The following is a 20,975-nucleotide window of genomic DNA, read 5'->3' as shown; positions in this document are numbered from 1 at the left end:
TGTATGATCCTATATACAGATCAATATGAATAGCTACATGGGTGTGAATACCTACACAAGTGTGGATGTAAACGTCAATATCAAGGTTCATGTGGACAGTGTAGACATAGAAATAAGCCCAGAAAGAAATATACACACTGATAAATATTTTCGGTTTCATGTTTTCATTTATTTTGTTTTTCACTATTTTTTCATTGTTTCTTAACTAAGCATATGTTAAAATCATAATCAGGAAAAACACTCAGGACTTTTTAAAGGATCAAATTTCTCTTTGTTTATATATAGGATATCTCCCTCTTGGGATGACACAAACATAAAAAAAATTCCTGCAAGTGGAATACATAGAAGTGCATTGAGATGAGAGAACCTAAGTGAATCACGGGAGGGACAACAGCAAATGCTTGAGAGCATTGAAGTGCTTGGAATCCCGGAAATATAAAGACCTGTCCTGTCTCCTAGGTGCTTTCTCCATGGAGCTGATGGGTGGCAGGAGGTCTCTCTGGGGTCTACGGGGACACTCTCTGCAGCAGAGATTTGCCAACGCCTTCAGAGAGACTATAAAATAATTCAAGTTTGTCTTTGGTGGCAAAATGTACACCTGACTATTCAGTAGCTAACATATGCCATGTGCTGTGCTAGAATTTTGACATATTAATTATAATCCTGACAATTCCACAATGAATTCATAAAGGTGAGAAAAATGAGGCTTGGAGAAGTTAAGTGCCCCAAATCACACAACTGGTAGAGCTGGATTTAAACTCAGTTCTATTGGGCCCATGTTCTTTGTACTATACCTGCCTCTCACTGTCCTTTTCAGCAGGTGAAATTCTCTACACACACTTTTAATGACCCACATCTTCAGAATCATAAGACCAAATTCCTTTAACAGCCATAGAAATATATCCTGAGGAAGAATCCCCATTAGGTGCTCTTCAAGGTCCAGTGTCATGGTGAGCATCTTTAGTCCACTTGTTGCTCATGTTTCCATGGAAGAGAGGTTTCCTGCACTACTCCCCAGGATGCAGTGGCACGGGTAAACTTCAGCTTGTCCCTCTTCCCCCTCCCTCACTTGGCCTCTTAGGCAGAGTAGTGGTATGTTTGATGGGTGATCTTGGATCACACTAACCAAGGGTCAGGACCACCACACTGTGAAGGTAACACGTATAAACCTATCAGGCCTCTCCTTGCTAGTCAATAAGTGTACTATAGTACTGAGAAAATGTTAATGGTTTAAGCTGAATTAGTTGATTCTAAAGTTCCAATGGAAAAATAAACAAGAGTGAGAAAACCCTGAAAAAGAATAATTACGAGATTTTTTCAAACAAGAAATTCAAGTATTTTATAAAGCTATAGTGATTAAAAATGGGTAATGCTGATGGGTGAATAGACAGAGATCAATGGAAAAGAATAGAAAGTCTAAAAAATAGACACAAGAGCATATGGAAATTTCATATATCATAGAGGTTTAATGTATGTTAAGGAATAGAATCTCAAATTAATGAGGAAAAGATAGATTATTCAATTAAGGGTTATAGAGTGTCTGGATGGCTGTTTATTTATTTATTTATTGAGATGGAGTCTCGCTCTGTTGCCCATGCTGGAGTGCAATGGCACAATCTCGGCTCACTGCAACCTCTGCCTCCCAGGTTCAAGAGATTCTCCTGCCTCAGCCTCCCGAGCAGCTGAGATTACAGGCGCCCGCCACCACACCTAATTTTTGTATTTTTAGTAGAGATAGGACTTCACCATGTTGGTCAGTCTGGCCTCAAACTCCTGACCTCAGGTGATCCACCTGCCTTGGCCTCCCAAAGTGCTGGGATTACAGGGGTGAGCCACTGCACCCAGCCTTATATTTTATTTTATTTCATTATTTTATTTTTATTTTTTTATTTTTATTTTTTTGAGATGGAGTTTTACTCTGTCGCCCAGGCTGGAGTGCAGTGGTGCGATCTCGGCTCACTGCAACCTCTGCCTCCTGGGTTCAAGTGATTCTCCTGCCTCACCCTCCTGAGTAGCTGGGATTACAGGTGCACACTACCACACCCAGCTAATTTTTGTATTTTTAGTACAGACAGGGTATTGCTATGTTGGCCAGCCTGGTCTCCAACTCCTGACCTCAGATGATCCACCCACCTCAGCCTCCCAAAGTGCTGGGATTACAGACGTGAGCCACTGTGCCCAGCCTGGATGGCCATTTAAAAATAAAGTTGGGGCTGGGTGTGGTGGCTCACTCCTGTAATTCCACCACTTTCGGAGCCGAGGCAGGTGGATCACTTGAAGTCAGGAGTTCAAGACCAGCCTGACCAACCTGGTGAAACCCTGTCTCTACTGAAAAAAAAAAAAAAAAAAAGAAAAAAGAAAAATTAGCTGGGCATGGTGGTATGCACCTGTAATCCCAGTTACTTGGGAAGCTGAGGCAGGAGAATCACTTGATCCCAGGAGGCAGAGTTCGCAGTGAGCCGAGATTGCACAGTGCAATACAGCCTGGGTGACAGAGCGAGACCCTATCTCAAAAAAAATTAATTAATTAATTTAAAAAAATAAAGTTGGAACCCAAACCTCACACCTTATACCAGGACAAATTCCAAATGGTGCAAAACTTTTAATGTAAAAAATAGCATGTTATGAGTGATATAAGAAACCAAGAAAGAATTATTTAATAATCTCTTCCGGCTAAACTGACCCCAAAATTTTTTAATTTATTTTAAAAATTAAAAAAATTTAAAAAGAATTAATAATCTCAAAGTGAATAATATCTTTTTATTTATAACATACACAAAACACAGAAGCCACAAAATTCCACAAAACAATCAAAGTCAAAAGAGAAAAGACAGAACTGAAAGGAAGAATATATTTGCAATAGACACAGTGCTAAATTTCCTAAACATATAAAGAATTCTTAAAAATCCACAAGGAACAATGACTCAGTTGGAAATTAGACAAAGAATATGAACCAACTCTTGCCAGAAAAGACAACTCAAATGAATCTTAAAGCATGAAAAGGAGCTCAACATCACTCACAATCAAAGAGATGCATACTGCAACTACTGGGAGGTATCATTTCGCACGAAGCACATTGGCGGAAACCAAACTTTGTAGCAGAGAGCGCGGGAAAACAGGCATTCTCTTACATTGCCAGTAGAAGTGGGAATTAGGTTTAGAGCCCCATACAACAGAAACCTCTGTGAAGAGCAAACTGTAAATGCATGTACCGTTTGACCCAGCTATTAACACCTCCAGGAATTTATAGTTCAAAAGATTCTCAAACGTACAAAATGACATAGGTACACAGCCTATTACTGCAGCAACGTTTGAAATAACAAAAGGCTAAAAACATCATAAATACCCATAAAGAGAATATTGGTTAAATAAATTATAATGCATCCCCATTAAAGAATACTGTGTAGCTATTTAAAAAATGAAGAAGCTATTTATGGGTTGATATAAATAATCACCAAGACATATTGTCAAGGTAAAAAAGAAAAAAAACAGGGCTTAGGACTATGTTATAAGTGAAAAAAAGGAATATACTGAATATACATTTCTGCTTATGTATGCACAGTCGATCACTAAAAAAAGTGCTAACAGGCCGGGTGCGGTGGCTCATGCCTATAATCCCAGTACTATGGGAGGCCGAGGTGGGCAGATCACGAGGTCAGGAGTTCGAGACCATCCTGGCCAATATCGCGAAACCCTGTCTCTAATAAAAATACAAAAATCAGCCGGGCGTGGTGGTGCGTGCCTGTAGTCCCAGCTACTCAGGAGGCTGAGGCAGAAGAATCACTTGAACCCAGGAGGCAGAGGTTGCAGTGAGCCGAGATTGCGCCACTGCACTCCAGCCTGGGTAACAGAGCGAGACTCTGTCTCAAAAAACAAAAACAGAAACAAAACAAAACAAACAAACAAACAAAAAGTGCTAACAGTGGTTAGTTAAATACCCAGAAAGAATGGCATCTGAATGGCTCAACCACAAAGGGTCTGCTGCTTTCACCCAATCAGAATGGTGAGACCCTTCATGATGCTCAAAGCTGTGCTCTCCACCTGCCTGCTAGGGTTCGCCTAATAGCAGAAAACAGTGAAAGATCCCCAGGGAGGTTTGAGCACTCCCTGACATGTCCTCCAAAAAAGGGGCCTTTTAAAAACACATGAAGTTTTCTTTTTATCTTAATTGGCACTCTAATTAACAATATTTTTGTGTTAGTTTTAAGATAAAAATAATAATAATGGCCTTCTCCCCAACTTTCCCGCAGGACCCAAAATCACCTTTAAATTATCCACCTTTCTGTTCTTGATCTCTCCTCCTGAACTCCAAATAATAACAAAAACAACTGAGATTTGTTGCCCACCAGACTCTGCTTAGATGCTCACAGCAATCCTAGGATATGAAGATTCTTATTATCCTCATTTTTAAATGAAAAAGCAAAGGCTCAGAGTTTAAATGACTTTTCCAGAATCACACAAAGCTAAAAAGTAAAAAGGTTGAAATTGCACCACATATTGATCTGACAACAAAATTATTCTTCTTTCTCTGTATCAAGCAACTTCTCAATCCTCCCTCTACGGTTTTTTTGACACCCACTTAGCACTTTCTCTTTGATTATCTTCCTAGTCTTCCTCCCTGGAGTATTACATTTCATACATTCCTCTGGCTTCAGGATCTACAAATCTAGTGGTTCTCCATCTTGGCGGTGCATTCGATTCTTAGGGAGATTTTAAATTACACTTATGCCCAGAACTCACCACCCAGACAGTTCTAATTGGTCTTGGATGGGCTCTAGGAGTCAGTTTTCCACTCCCTACATCCACCCAAGGAGTGTCTTACTCAACTGTTTATTCTCAGTGCCTAGCAGGCACTAAGTAAGTATTTGGTGAATGAATGAATGAATGAACGAACAATCAAGTACAGGGTAAAGTAGAAGCCAAAACTTAAGTTGGACAATAAAACAGAAACAGCCATGAAAGACCTAAGCTAGTTGGAAGCTGGGTACAACTGCAGAGTCATTTTAATCTCCTCCTGCATCCCTGTAACCGAGTCCAGAGGAAGCTGCATCCCTGTAACCCAGTCTAGAGTCCCACACAATGGAAAACTATAAATAGCAGCCCTGAATCACATGAGGGTTATGTAATATAAGGTTCACAGAACACTGCTGCTTTTATCACTCAGGCTTAAGTTGCACTGAAATGGAAACTCAGCTGATGCCCTATGTATTAGTTTCTCCAAAAGATGAAAGTCTCCCTACTTTTGCCCATTTATTGGCTTGTATGTGTGGCAGTGTTCCTAGGGCCTTTCCTGCTAAGTGATTTCTGCTGTCTTTCCAGATAACAAGTGGGCAATTTTAGCAAAATAATTATTTTTATTTGTGAAGATAAGACCAGAATTTCCCCTGATCACATAAGAAGCAGTGCACATGGGCTTTTCAGACACTTGGGAGCACTGAATCACAGGCTCAGGCGAGGAGACGGGCTGAACCAGTTTGTACAGTTCCAGAGAGGTCACCCCTGCTCCTTCCTCCAATGGAGATTTGCCGATCATCTGAAAACCCAAATCAACTCTGTGACATTTAACTCTTATTAGAAGAGGCTTGTGGTGATCCCAGAGCTACCTCTGAATACACAATTGATTCCCAGTGGTTGGTAAAGGGGGACTTTGAAATAAATTTTTCCATGAGCAAAAGAGTGCATATACTGTGGCAGAGACCAGCACTCATTCTCCTGTTCTTCCTCTGTGTGTAACTAGCCCTCATTCCTCAGTCTTGCTTACACTTAGGCATGGTGTGTGACTGTTCTAGCAGTAGAATGTGAGCAGAAGTGAGGGGCAACACGTCCAGACCTGGCCTTGCACATTTCTCCATGTTTCATGTGCCTGCTGGATGGCTGCAATGGAGACACCTCCTGGGGAAAGTCTGGAAGCCACAGGTTGAAGATGCTAGAGCATCACCGGTCTGGATCCCTGAATGATTTGCTGCAGGAAAGCCATCCTGCCATCGTTTTTATTGTCCAGGGCTGTCGTAAGAACAAAAAATAGGCTGGGCGCGGTGGCTCACGCCTGTAATCCCAGCACTTTGGGAGGCTGAGGCAGGCAGATCATGATCTCAGGAGGTCGAGACCAGCCTGGCCAACATGGTGAAACCCCGTCTCTACTAAAAATACAAAACTTAGCTGGGCATGGTGGCGGGCACCTGTAATCCCAGCTACTTGGGCAGCTGAGGCAGGAGAATCATTTGAACCTGAGAGGCGGAGGTTGCAGTGAGCCAAGATCACAACATTGCACTCCAGCCTGGGCGACAGGGCCAGACTCCGTCTCAAAAAAAAAAAAAAAAAAAAAGAACAAAAAATGAACTTCTACTGTGTTTGAGCCACTATACGCCATAGGGTCTATTGCTTACAACAGTTAGCCTTCCCCATCTAATTATATATGTTATTAACATGTCATTATGCTTGGGCTTCAAGGACAGGAATTCCTCATTTGCTTTGGAAGAAACAATCACTCTGAATGACCTATCCAAAAGCTGTTTTGCCAGCCTACCTTTGTCCCCAGGAGGCCCTGGGTTTGATAAATTCAACCTTCTTAACACTCTAAAGCCAGGAGTGGATGTTTCCAAGGATCATCTAGTTTATCTCTGATGTAGATGAGGAAATTTCCCAAATTTTGTATCAAAACACAGACACTCCAAGCAAAGGCTTTCATAATGGCCTGAACTGGAGGAAAGGGATACTTCAACTACACTGCATTACACAACATTTGCATTGCACAAGATGGTTTCCTAGAACAGTCATACGAAGTTGAGATTTTTATGAGCCTGATGATACATCAAGAAGATTAAGAAGAGTCTGTCTTTAAAGACCTTCTTGCAGTTCAGATCATGACAATCCACTTTCTCTACCTAAGTATTTTTTGAATTATCATAGATTTGTTTTGTTTTGTTTTTAGTTAAACACAACCTACATTTTGCAGAAGCCATAAATGATTATTCCACTGAGGTGTGGGCAGGGGCAGAATGAAGAAAAAGACAAGAGAACACTGGAGATCAGAGGTGTACAGTCTTTTGGCTTTCCTGGGCCACAGTGGAAGAATTGTCTTTATGTCTACACATAAAATACACTAACACTAACAACAGCTGATGAGCTAAAAATAATAATAAAAATCCCACAAAAACCTCATAATGTTTTAAGGAAGTTTACAAATTTGTGTTGGATCACATTCAAAGCGATCCTGGGCCACAGGTTGGACAAGCTTGCTTTAGATGAAAGTGAAAAATAATATTCAGTCCAGACATCAACAGTTGCACAGCAGAAAGGATTCCTGGGCAAGAAAGCAGGTAAAGAATATTCAATGAACAGATTAGGTTAATGAGAAGAACTTACACTTGTCAGTGAAGTTGGTAGAATGCTCTCTGGAATTGACAAATGGGGGACTCTATTGGACATTTTAAGCCAAATGTAAATGTCTGGCAGTATAAGAGAGGGGAACTCAGGACCCCGACTGATGCTCCTCCAACTCCAGCTAGAAGAGGAGCAGGGCTACAGGAAGCAGTGATGATGTCTGGCATTTGGGAAAATGGCTGGGAAATAACTGTGGAGAAGAGCTCCAACAACAAAATAAATATAAAATGGATTCTCCAAATAATAAGAAAAGAAAGTAAGTTCTTAAAACTCTGGATCCTGACAGGAAAGGGCATATCCAGGTAAGAAGAAATCTATCCTTCCTCTATGTCAGAGAGAAGATTTGGCACAGTCTACAGAACTTTACCATGTTGTATTCAAACTTCACCATTCTAGAAACCTTATTTAATTATCTCCTCAGCCATCAGGCCAAATCTGAACTCACTGACTTTGGAAAGCTTCCCGAATGAGCTTTTCAGCAGAGTTTTATATGCTGTTTGGAAAGAAGAGGCAGTGTAGCTGTGGCTTTGGAGCAGTAAACTCCAAATTCTTGAGTGCCCGCCTCCTCAATAAAATGCTATTGAGCACACAGCACAATATATGTATATTTATTTATTCATAAAGCATATGTATATGCTACTGTACTAACTTACTACACATGATACAAAACATCTTCCCAATAATAGAAATATTAAAAGGATACATTAAAAGAAAGATTAAAGAAGACACAATATTTTCTTTGTGTACCTTATGTGGATTGTCTTTTGCACCTCATGTTCGACACCATGACCTTAAATCCTGGTCCCAGAACAGAGACCTTGTCTTTAAAAGAGTGATTGTCATTTCAAAAAGAGATGAAAAACTCTTGGCTTATGTGACACTGAAGTGATGCTTTTATAGAGTTGTCCCTCAGTGTCTAGGTTGAAAGTGTGGATTGCATATTATCTACTAATGCTGTATTTGAAGTCTGTTGCCTGAGTAACCAGAAGAATGACATGGAAATAGAGATCCTTAAGAAGATAAGCCATGCTTTACTTGTCTTGCCTCCCTCTAGGGCTAGCACAGTGCCCTAGGGGACATACTGGGTCCTCAGGGGTGCCTGTTTAAATCAAACATGAAGGAATGAATGATTGAATATGTGAAAAACATTTTTAAGACACAGGAAAAACACAGTTAAGATGCAACTCTCACCTGTCAGTGAAAAGTCTCCATCGCAGGTAGAATGCACAGCTTCTGCCTTGCCTGCAATTTAGAACTCCTGGGACCAGAACTCAGTCAAATTCCTCCCCATATCTTATCAGGAGCTCTCCTTCAAAGGCCTTCAGGGTCTGGGCAGGTACCATATATGCTTAAAGATCAAGAAAGGCAACAGGGAGAAGTAGCGCAAATTGGCAAAATGGAGAGTGCTTAGGGACTGATGAGGACGGGCATCTTCTCCTCCATTAGGCTATTTTTATCTGGGTGTCTAATGGTTTTGAGACTTGTCTCATCAACTACATTGTAAGCTTAAAGAGGCCTAGGAATGTAGGGCATTTCTCCTTTCTTCTGTTCCCAGCATGGTCTAGTGGAATGAAAATTAGACTTGGAGTCCAAACCACCAACTCCTCAAGGCACTTAACCTCTCTTACCCTCAGTCTCTTCATCCAACCGATGAGAATAGTACTACCTCCCTCAAAGGAATGTTGAGAAAAGCAAATGACTTTTGCAGACTATGGTATCATATATCAATGTAAAGAATTACTATTACAATCGTAATGAATACATACTTGTTGAAGTACATTGCACTGAATAGAGGGGTGATGGAATTCCTTATACTATGCACATAATCAACACGTATCTCTATTTAAGACTCCTTTTAAAAATAAAATAAGGCTGGGCACAGTGGCTCATGTTTGTAATCTTAGCACTTTGGGCGGCTGAGGTGAGATGATCACTTAAGCCCAGGAGTTCGAGACCAGCCTTGGCAACAAAGTGAGACCACCATCTCTTCAAAAAATTTTTAAATTAGCCGGGCATGGTGGTGCACACCTGTAGTCCCAACTACTTAGGAAGCTGAGGCAGGAAGGATAGCTTGAGCCCAGGAGATAGAGGCTGCAGTGAGCCATCACGGCACTCCAGCCTGAGCCTGACCCTGTCTCAAAAAAATAAAATAAAATAAAATAAAATAAAATAAAATAAAGAGGATATATAGATAAAAATAAAATATAGAGAGAGCAAGTTAATACACATCGACAAACACATCCCATTGCTGTCACCCATGAACTTGGAAATTTTGAACATTTGTGATTTCATGGTAAATTAATGCTTTTCCACTTTACAGTTTAAAGTAAATGTTACTTTTGTTTGTGTTTTATTGGGACATTCAAGATATCTATTATACAGTACCAGAGTCCTAAACACAATAACAGTCATCATTACATATTTCTGAGCAGTAGAATTACTCTTTTTTGTGGTTTCTCTTTTCTTCAAATTTTCTTTACCAAACACATATAAACTTTTCTGATTCTGAAATAATAAAAACAAAGACACCCCAGACTTACTTGTCTTGCACTGGTGACTAACCACAGACTCTTAAAAGAAAACTTCGAAATTGTCATAGGAGATAAGGAAAAATTATCCAAATGATAGTCAATTCATAGGAAATATCTAATTAAAAATTAAAACCTGAGTTTAAAAGCTATCAATTAAACATCACTTAAATCTGTAGTTTTTTTTTAAACTGCCTGTATGTTATTTTTGTATAAAAATTGGGAAGTATAACAAGATATATTCAAATTTGCTTGAATTTGTATAAAATGTTAAGGGGCTAGAGAGGGGAGTGAGAGGTGAGAACCCAGCTGATGAGAAGAATTAAGAATTTGTGTTCTTTTTGTTTTATATTCTTTGAATTTTAAAAATAGCATATGCAAGTATAACTATTCTAAAATACACTTTACACAAGCTCCTGACCTTTGCTCTGGGGAGTCAGTCCTCGCAGTGGGTTTATACTCGAGGCTGCCATTGCCAGTGGAGAGATGAATGTCCAAGCCTATGCAGCCAGGGAAGCATCAGGCAGGTCCTAAGCTCATTCTTCAGCCTGCTAAGGAGTCGTGCTCAGCTCTCTAGGCTTCCCATGGCAGCACTAGGCTCTGGCCATACAGTGTTGGTGTATTCTCTGCTCCAACTCAGCATGGCTCTTGGCTGCCAGTTGGCCACATTGCATGGAGCTGGTTACGTTTCAGGGACTTGCCCTATCCAATAAACTTTCCAAACCAGGCTCAGTAAAAATGGAGAGAAACAAGTTCCCATTATAGGCTTGAGTTCAGCTGAACCTGGAGTACAGTTAGGCTAGAAAAGCCTGGAAGTTGCCCCTAGTGAAGCCACACCTCCTCTAGTCTCCTGGCTGGGATCTGCAGCAAATAGAGCCTGATGTTTCTTGAGTCCAGCCATCTATGTTCCTTGGCTAGCCAGCTATGAACCATTTCTCTGCACATGGCCTGTCCAGGGGATTGGGTTGCAGAAGACTTGTCAACACAGATAAGACACATCTGGTTTACAGCTTAGCTCATGTATGGAGGGTCCTGTCTCATCAGCAATCTTCTGCACCACTCAGGGAAACATTAAAAGTATTTGAGAACCACACTAAAATTAGAAACTTCTGTCTGTGAAAAGATATCACTGAAAAATGGCAAGACAAGACCAAGAATGGGAGAAGATATTTGCCACACATATAACAAAAGATTTGCTTGTAGATACAAGTGACTCCTGTAAGTCAGTAAGAACCAAACAATCAAAATATGGGCAAACATGCAATTCACCAAAGGGAAAACCTGAATGGTCAATAATATATAAAGGAAATGAAATGAAAACTTCAGTGAAATATTGCTTCAGGCCAGTCAGATTAGTAAAACCTAAAAAGTGTGGTAATACCTAATATTGGTGAAGATTATAACAACGAGAACTCTTACACACTGCAGGCAGAGGTCTAAATCAGCATCTGTGGAGAGTCATTTGGAGTTGAAGATGTATACAACCATACCTACAACCATGAAAACAAAAAATCATTCCAAGTATTGAAACAGAAGGGGTTTAATCCACAGAATAGGTTATCTGGGAATTGAAAGAGTTAAGTCAAAGAGTAGTCAGTGAGGCAACCAGGAGTGAGCAACTTCAGGAAACCTCTGGCACCCCAGTCTAAGACAAAAGGGTAGCCCCACCAGGAGTTAACTGGCTTTTCTGAGAGAAGGCTAGAACTGGGGTGGGTCTGTCCAGTGGGTGCTAGATGTGCAGAATGAGGCCATCTGAGACTGGCAGATAGGGAGCCAAGCACTCTGGCTTCTCTCTCCCCTCTCCCACCAGTGCCTAAACTGAAAAACAAGCCAGGTAGATACAGGGGCCTGGGAAATGCAACCCATGTGGGTCTGGTCCCGAGATACAAAGCAGAGCAGGATAAGGGCAAGGAGTTGATCTGCAAAGGAAACAAACACAACCTTGCCCAAGAAAATGGAGACATATACACTAGAACTTATAGCCTCATTGTTCTTAAAAGCAAAACATGAGAAACAAGTGTCTATCGACAGAATAGATCAATGAATTGTGGTAGAGTCATACAGTGAAATACCCTAGAGCAGTGAAAGCAAATGAACTATAGCTACATTTATCAACATGGAGAACTCTCACAAAGCAGAGCCAGACAAATAAATTTCAAAATGTGTAGTGTAATACCCTTTATATGCAATATGATGATGACAGATAGCTAGATAGATTGTAAAAGCTGAAAAAGAAAAAAGAAATCAATCTTTATTTTAAGGGCAAAAGGGGCATGTAATCAGGGAGAGAGACATTGAGGGTTTCAAATGTAATAATAATGAAACTGAATGATGGATACATGAGGTCACTGTATAGTTATTGATAAGGTTGCATTTAAAATATTTCATAATACATTAAATTTTAATTTTACAAAGGAGCTTGGAGGAGTATGAGTGATGCGGGCCTGGCTGCTCTAAATGGTAGGAAGAGACTCTATTATCTTTGTTTGGGAGGCAGGACTTGATGCAATTGCCAAGGGCATACTGGCCCAAGACATCCCCTTTCCAACTCTCTCCCTCTTGGCCCCTACATGGTTAGGCAATTAACCCCTGCCCCCATCACCTCTAGGCGAGCAGTGGCATTCTACCACAGTGGCATTCTCCTGACAGTCCTGTAGATCGTGTGGGTAGGCTTTACACCCCAGGCGAGTCTGAGCGTAAATGAGACTTCAAACAGGCATGTTTCAGAGCTCCTCAAGGGGTCCCTTTGAAGCCCTCTCCGTTGAGCATGTGTTAGATGGCAGCATTCTAAAAGCATGTAACAGCTTCCAAAAATCACCCTCCCCCAAATCTCCCTTCTTCACTCTAAGCCCTTTTCATTTTCTTTCTTTGGCTGAAGGATCCAAGCAGGGTGACACTTCATGGATGTCTGACCTGTGAAGTCACACAGGGCACTTAGAAGGGCCCTATGCTTGGTTTAATGCTCAGCTGTTGCTATCTGGAATTTAATAGTTTTTTAACAAGAGGCCCTGCACTTTCATTTTGCACTGGGCCCCACAAATTATGTAGCTTATCCTGAACCTACAAGTAGTGGGACAGGTTCTTAGAGCCATTTCCTTATAAATATGTATATCAGATATGGAATTCTGGAAATTACCTTATTGTCTTTAGTCAAAACTGAGGCAGGAAGAGTTCCATTCTAAGATCCTGTTACATGTATTCACTTGCATATAATCTCTCATGAATGGAGGTAAAGAACTATAAACCTATTAAGTTCAAAACTATTAATATGTCCTCAAGTATTAACTCACAGTATCTGACTCATAATAGGTGCTCAGTATTCATTGGATGAACAAACATTTATAGAACCATTAAATTTCTGCTTGTCTTAGAATTGTTTTCTATTAACACTCCTTACATGAATATCATATACCAGATTTTATAGAGAGAATATATATATATATATATTTTTTTTTTTTGAGACGGAGTCTCGCTCTGTCGCCCAGGCTGGAGTGCAGTGGCGCAATCTCGGCTCACTGCAAGCTCCGCCTCCCGGGTTCACGCCATTCTCCTGCCTCAGCCTCCCGAGTAGCTGGGACTACAGGCGCCCGCTACCACGCCCGGCTAATTTTTTGTATTTTTAGTAGAGACGGGGTTTCACCGTGTTAGCCAGGATGGTCTCGATCTCCTGACCTCGTGATCCGCCCGCCTCGGCCTCCCAAAGGAGAGAATATATTCTTGAAAAACTTGCACAATTCAACACAAATTTTTCCACAGTAAAGTATTAAGTAGGGAGACACTTCCTTGAAATCTGTAACTATTGTATATGTGTATTTTAATGCAGCTTTTTATTTTTCTCAAGATCATCACTGTTGTATACTGTTGTATGAATTGCTCACTGTAAAATGTACCATGGAAGTTGTTTGGCCTTCTTTGTGACATTAAAATAACATCTCAAGTTCTTCAAAATTTCCTAATTCTCAGGCCCACTATGTCACCCGCACTTAATGAGTGCTCAGGTGAGATTGCTTTAGAATATAAAAGTATTTCAAATTATAGTAAATGTTAAAACAAGTAGAAAGGCATCACCACAGGTACTTGCAGGAGCTGTGATCCAAGGACACTGCAGGCTGATGCATGCAACCCTGAAAAAGGGCTGCAGGAATTTCTCTTTACTGGCCAAAGTGCCATGTGGCAATGGTATAAACCAGTTTGCAGCTTCTTTGGCTTGCTAACCTTGAAATGAATTTTCAAAAATGGAGGGTATTTACATTCATTCAAATTCTACACATAATTTTAAAATAGAATTTAAAAATTACTCATAAAATATATATTTTACATTTGCATAATTAAATGTATACAAATGCAACCATCCTATATTATCATAGATTACCTAGATTTTAATGTAACCATAAACACATTGCTTTACACCAAACACAATAACTATTGGATGGCAAATAAGAAAAGAAGCAACAAATGCTATGCACTCCAGAAAACATAAAGGGGTACTGGCAGCACAACCAAACACAAAGGGTACTTATTTAAATCCATTTGGTCCACAAGGCAAGTGAAGGAAGAAGATAAGTATCTGACTAATACCTAATATTTAAATTCTAGACAAAACATTTCAGTGCAAATCAGGAAGTGCTTTATTTACTCTGATCCAAGTCAAAGGTAGCTGGATAATTAGTTTTCTTTAAACAACATTCAGCTTTGCTGACATCTCATTTTCCAAAAGCAGCTGCTAGCCAAATATAGTATTGTTTATTCACTCCCTGGAAGGCTGTTTTTAAAAAGCACTTCTTCTGCTAAAAATGTTGCATCACATAATTGGAGATAACAGGAAAAGTAGGAGTTGCCGTTTGTATTTAAATAAACATCTGCTCAAAAGTCCAGTTTTCTGTTTGTGAATAATCCTTTTATTTTATGCCATTAGGCACATTGAATTATTGTTTATTCCTTGCTTTTTGCACATGCTAGGAAATATTCCAAACATGGTAACGCATGAGATACTTCTGAAAAAACGATAAAAGAGATGAAGTTGAGCTCTTTGCCTTTTTCCTTTACTATACATACGTTAGATGTTTCTGTGCCAGTGACTTTATGAATATGCAATATTAACTATCACAATAAATCTTATCTGGTACATGCTTTTAATTAAACTGAAGTTGGATAAAGTTAGCTTTTTGTTGCTATGTTTGGACTATGGCTATTTAAAAATACCTGTGGTATCTGAGTTAAATCTCCAATTACCCTCCCAAGAAAGGTAGAGAATGAAAATTATTGTTGCGTTTACAGAGAACACACCTAGTACTTAGCATTGCAACATGCTTGGTCTATAGCTACTTGCACTGTACAATGTGCATGCCTTTACACTTCAAATTTCACTGAAAACCCATTCTATGTAACTTTCTCTTCTATTTTCTCCTCACTGGTCATTTGGATTCTCTTTTGCCTGGATATTTTATCCTCAAAATACACAATTTCTTCCTTGACTTCATGATGCCTATCTAAAACAGAGTAGAAATCTTTTTAAACTGGAGATCAGAAAACCCAGGTTCTATTTCTCACTGTTGCTGAGATCTGAAGCCTCCTCACTGGGAAAATAAAGACTGCATTGAATGATGTTCAACATCCAATTCAATTTTAAAATTTTGATTTCACTAAGTAGGAAATGAGATTTATTGCTAAAAGCAGGTGGGTTACATAGTGAATGCCAAAATTTGGTGCAATGGAGGTGAGGTGTTTGCTCTTGGGGTTATCCTAGCTGCCATGACCTTCTGTTAGCATGGGTAATTAAGAGCTCCCAAACATTACATTTGTCATCTAGTTCATGGGGTTTCAGACCAATGTTGACTGGTCAAAAAGTTACCATTTTGTGCTCATCTGGGAAATTACAATCTTTTTATGTTCTGAGCCATTTTCTATTACTGCTTGTGCATGAGAAGTATTTTAAACAAGAAGCCAAAGCACATTTCTAAAACTGTTCAGATTCTAGCAAGAAGATTTAAGATGGAGCAAATGCTCTGCTTCCCATTTGGATCCTAGAAGCAGTGAACACACTTCATGAAGAATACATTTATATTTTCTTGCACATAAATACATTTGTCATGATACCAAAACCATTGACACAAATGGTTATGTTCAGTTGGGAAATGTATCTTTTCTCTCTGCATTAGAAAGAATGTGTTACGGTGTACTTATTCTTGTGGTTTTATAGTTCAGAGAATTTTTAGAGTATAGGAAGCTTCTGTCTATTGAAATAGCATGTGGCCCTTAATTCCTATAAAGCTCTTTACAAATATAAAGAACTACTAATACTCATTAGCAAATGAATTCTCCAAATACATTCTGCTTTTGTAATTGCATTATTTCCTCAACAGAGAAGTATAGCATGGTTTTGAAGTCATAATAAGGAAAGGAATGAATGCCTGTAGAAAACTGTATTTTACAGATTTCTACTCTTGACTGGTAAAGAGTAGGTACCATATATAAACATTCCTCAGAAGTTTGTACTAAAAAGGTCCTTTGAAAGATCAGTAAGCATAAAATTTATTTATATCAGTAACTTCATACACAACCAATACTAGAAGTCGCAGCTAAAAACAGTAACTATGCTGGGAGCAGTGGCTCACACCTGTAATCCCAGCACTTTGGGAGGTCGAGGTGGGTGGATCACGAGGTCAGCAGTTTGAGACCAGCCTGACCAACATGGTGAAACCCCGTCTCTACTAAAAATACAAAAAAAATTAGCTGGGCATGGTGGTGGGCACCTGTAATCCCAGCGACTGGGGAGGCTGAGGCAGGAGAATCGCTTGAAACCAGAAGGTGGAGGTTGCAGTGAGCCGAGATTGAGCGACTGCACTCTAGCCTGGGCAATAAGAGCAAAACTCTGTCTCTCAAAAAAAAAAAAAAAAAAAAAAACACCTAACAAAAAAAAGTATGAGCGATATACAAAAAGCTTTTAAAGAAGGAATTTGAGATATTTAATTATGAAATGACTTATAACTACAAGAGTTCTTAAATTGAGGGTTTTTAAAAATTATTTACCCAATTGCTGTCTTCGTATTGACAGCTGTATCCATTGGGACTCTACTCATTAACTGTTAGTTACTATTAGTTGAGGTTTAAATGACAGAAATCCAACTGAAAGTAGGTTCAGACAACACACACATACACACATACCCTCCTGCACCTAGGAGGAATACTGGGCAGCTCACAAATAGTAAGGCAGTATTGCAGGAACCAGGGCCTCAGGACCAGACCAAGGACATCACGCTCCTAGGAATCTTTCTCGTCTCAGCTAGCTCCAGAATAGGGATATTTCTGAGGCTCTCCAGTCATGTCATCCCAATTTAGCAAGGTTGGCAGAACTTCATTCCTGTTTTGTAGAGAGGGGGTCTTGCTATGTTGCCCAGGCTGGTCTTGGAACTCCTAGGCTCAAATGATCCTCCTGCCTTGGCCTCCCAATGTGCTAGGATTACAGGTGTGAGCCACCACACCTAGTCTCCTAAACTTCATTCTCAACGTTTCTATAGCAAAAAGGGCCCTGTGTCTTGTGAGGTCATTTGCCTACGCCTTGCACCAATTTACTACTGCTGGGTTATGGCATATTGTGATGGATTCAACCTGGGTCACCCTTGTGAACAAGGAGTGGAAAGCCGGCATTTAAAGCCCCATGAGGACCACAAGCAGCAGAATTCCACAAATAAAAGGGGATATTGCTACCTAAATGAGATAGGAAAACCAGCTGGACTGAAAACTGCATCTTACTTTGATGACCTTGGCCTTTTCAACCTTGAGGCAGGTTTCTGATGATTTGTCTGGAGATTCAGTGCTAATGAGAGGTCTGTAGCCCTGTCCTATTGGTTTTGGCAACCCCAACCCTGGTGCTTCTTGGCCTGTCTGGATTGCATTTTTTTTTTTTTTTTTTTTTTTTTTTTGAGACAGTCTTGCTCTGTCACCCAGGCTGGAATACAGTGGCATGATCTCGGCTCACTGCAACCCCTGCTTGCCGGGTTCAAGTGATTCTCCTGCCTCAGCCTCCTGAGTAGCTGGGGCTACAGGTGCCTGCCACCACACCCAGCTAATTTTTCTATTTTTAGGAAAGACGGGGTTTCACAATGTTGGTCAGGCTGGTCTCGAACTCCTGACCTTAGGTGATTCACCAGACTGGGCCTCCAGAAGTGCTGGGATTACAGGCATGAGCCACTGCACCCGGCCTGCATTGACTTTAGCATTTGCCTGTTTCTTTCTTAAGCCTTGGAAACTAAATACACATTCTCTTTAGGGATTTGCCTTGGGAACCAATATGATGCAAAGAAAGAACAGTCTCAACTCAGAAATCTCTGAAATCCCATGATCTGGCACTTACTAGCCTTGTGACCTTCCACAAGTTAATCTCTATGAGCCTTAGTTTCATCCTCTGTAAGATGAAGGCACCCACTCCCTGATATGGTTGAAAGAAAAAAAAAGAAAATGTATATAAAGCATAGTGGCAGCTCCTAATGGATGAGCAGCAATTAGTAGCTATTACTGAAGGTGAGGTGCCTCTACCTTTGGACATTAAGGACTAGAATTAGATCTAAGGCTCAAGATACTAGACAAAGACAGTAAGAATGAAAAAGACATGGCCCCTTCCCTCACTGGACTTACGCTTTAGTAAGGGAGAAAATGAATGTGTCTATGTGTAATGAAAGAAAAAAAGTTATAAAAGGTAATATAAGGAAAAAGGGCTGAGTTCAAAGGAAAAAGATACTATCACATGCCAAGCACTTTACCTATACTCTTGATTTAAGGGATTTAAGTGCGAATTACTGTTGCAAAGCAATAGCTGTAACTGCCCAATTTTCGTAATGTATTGAAAAAAGTTGAATGCAGGACATTTAGGACATCCTATATATGCAGGATGCCCAGCAACCCTATCTCCATCCCTCATGTCAAACCTACAAGTATGTACTCACAATAGAGGAGAGACGCTGACTGACTTGTTCGACTACAGACAGAAATGGTGGAGCTGGGAACCACTCTTATCTGACTCTGAAGCCTGGAATCTTCACATTATACTACACACTTCTCAGGGATGATGATGAAAGATTTATGTTCCGATTCCAGTTCAGCCTCTAAATGTAGCCTGACCTTTGATTTCTCCTTCTCTACCTCTGTGCTTTGTCTACAAACCTGGCAAGCTGATCAAACAGCTGAGCCTCTGTTTAGCTCTCTGTAATTCTAAGAACTGCCTATGTAGTGATTTCTCAAAGTGTGGTCCCTTAACCGCCAGCATCATTACCTGGGAACTTGTTAGGAAAGTATATTCTTAGGTCACAACAGACCCACTGAATCGAAAACCAGAATGGGTTCAGCAATCTGTTTCAACAAGTTCTTCAGGAGATCTTAATCCAAGTGTGAAAACCACTGATCTTCAGCATTCTAAAATGCACCTATTGATTCTAAAATGTTGCTGTTGCTTCTAAAATGCTATTGTTTGTGGTTCCTTAGTCCATGACTCTCGGGTACACTTTAATTTGTTTTTTAAAGAGATGAGGTCTTGCCATGTTGCCCTGGCTGGTCTCAAACTCCTTGGCTCAAGCGATTCTCCCACTGTGCTGGGATTATAGGCATGAGCTACTGTGCCCAGCCCAGGTACATTTCTTTTGAAGATTTTAAGGCTTCTTAGACACATACAATTTATACTATGGCACAGAGATGACAATGTGTACTATTGCTTCCAAATCCATTAAATTTCATCTCCTACCCCTAACAAACTAAAGTCACAATCCATGCCACTACCATCACTTTCCCACCTTTTCCTTCTCCTGGGCCCTATTTTTTAGTCTGAAATACCTCCCCCTCTTCAGTCTTCTCAGCTTTAATTTACCCCTCTATCTTTTCATTGTCCCCATTAGTCATGCTTCACTCTAGCCATATTGTCCCAAACCCATTTAAACAATGCCCTCTACTCTCTTCACTCCAAATCCCACACACGCCTTGGTCCACAGTGCAAAATGAGTCTATGGTCCTGTGAAAACTCACTGACTCATTTGAATATGGCAATTATTTAAACATGAATGAGACCGAAGTTGACATATGAACTAGTTTGCCAAAGGAACTAATGTTTAAAAAAAAAAAAAAACTAATAGTTTTCAAGTCTCCTCAAGCGCTTTAAAATATTTTACTATAATTAAAAACTATTTCACCCTGTTAATCTATACTCCCCAAAAGACCCTTTATTGGGCCATTTTATTAAATTCTCAAATACCATTTTTTCCAAAAACTTTAAATTTATATATGCCATGCCCAAATAAATTAGTAAACACTTCATTGCTGTGCTCACATATATGAAGCCTATACTGGTATACGTATGAAATATGCAGCTTTTTCCCCTCCACTAAAGAGTACAAACTCAAACAGAAATAGAGTAACTTTAAAAATATTGCATGATGTCATTAAGTTTTAAGACAACTAAAACCAGATATAGGCCCCTAATGGTCAAACTCACCACTACTGATGACAATGGAATTCATCTAAATCAGCTTGGCGAGCTTCTGAAAAAATGCATTATTGGGATACATTTCCCAATTTTCAAAATCTGAATTCACAGTAGTGCCAGAATTAGCTTCTGGGTGTTTCTAGCACATAACAGACTTAAGGGTCACTGGCCTAGAGACAAGCTCCATTTTAAAATTAATCAGAAGTACCACAGCACAAACTAATTTAAAAATACATTTGAGATGAGGACACAATTCAGTAGCTTTTCACCTAGTCACTGAAGTTGACATAGGATCAAAAGTAGGTCACTCATTATAGCAAGTGATGACAGTGTCCTACCAGCTATCCCATTTCCCTGGTCTACCAAGTCAGTTCTAATTTGATGTATTATCAACTTTTCAGACACTTGGACTCCGTGGAGCAAGAGCGGTGAGGTTGCATGCTGTTTCTACATTATCTACAAGGCCCCAAACATTTGTATCACCCATGTATCTATATATTACTGAAAAAATAAATAAGTAAATAATTATATAGGATACACTGATAGTTTGTTTTACACTGGGGTAGGAAAGGGGTTAGTGATTAATGCTGGTCGTA

This window comes from Pan paniscus, chromosome 8, assembly GCF_029289425.2.
Source record: "Pan paniscus chromosome 8, NHGRI_mPanPan1-v2.0_pri, whole genome shotgun sequence".
Classification (NCBI taxonomy): domain Eukaryota; kingdom Metazoa; phylum Chordata; class Mammalia; order Primates; family Hominidae; genus Pan; species Pan paniscus.
This window is presented reverse-complemented; position numbering follows the sequence as displayed.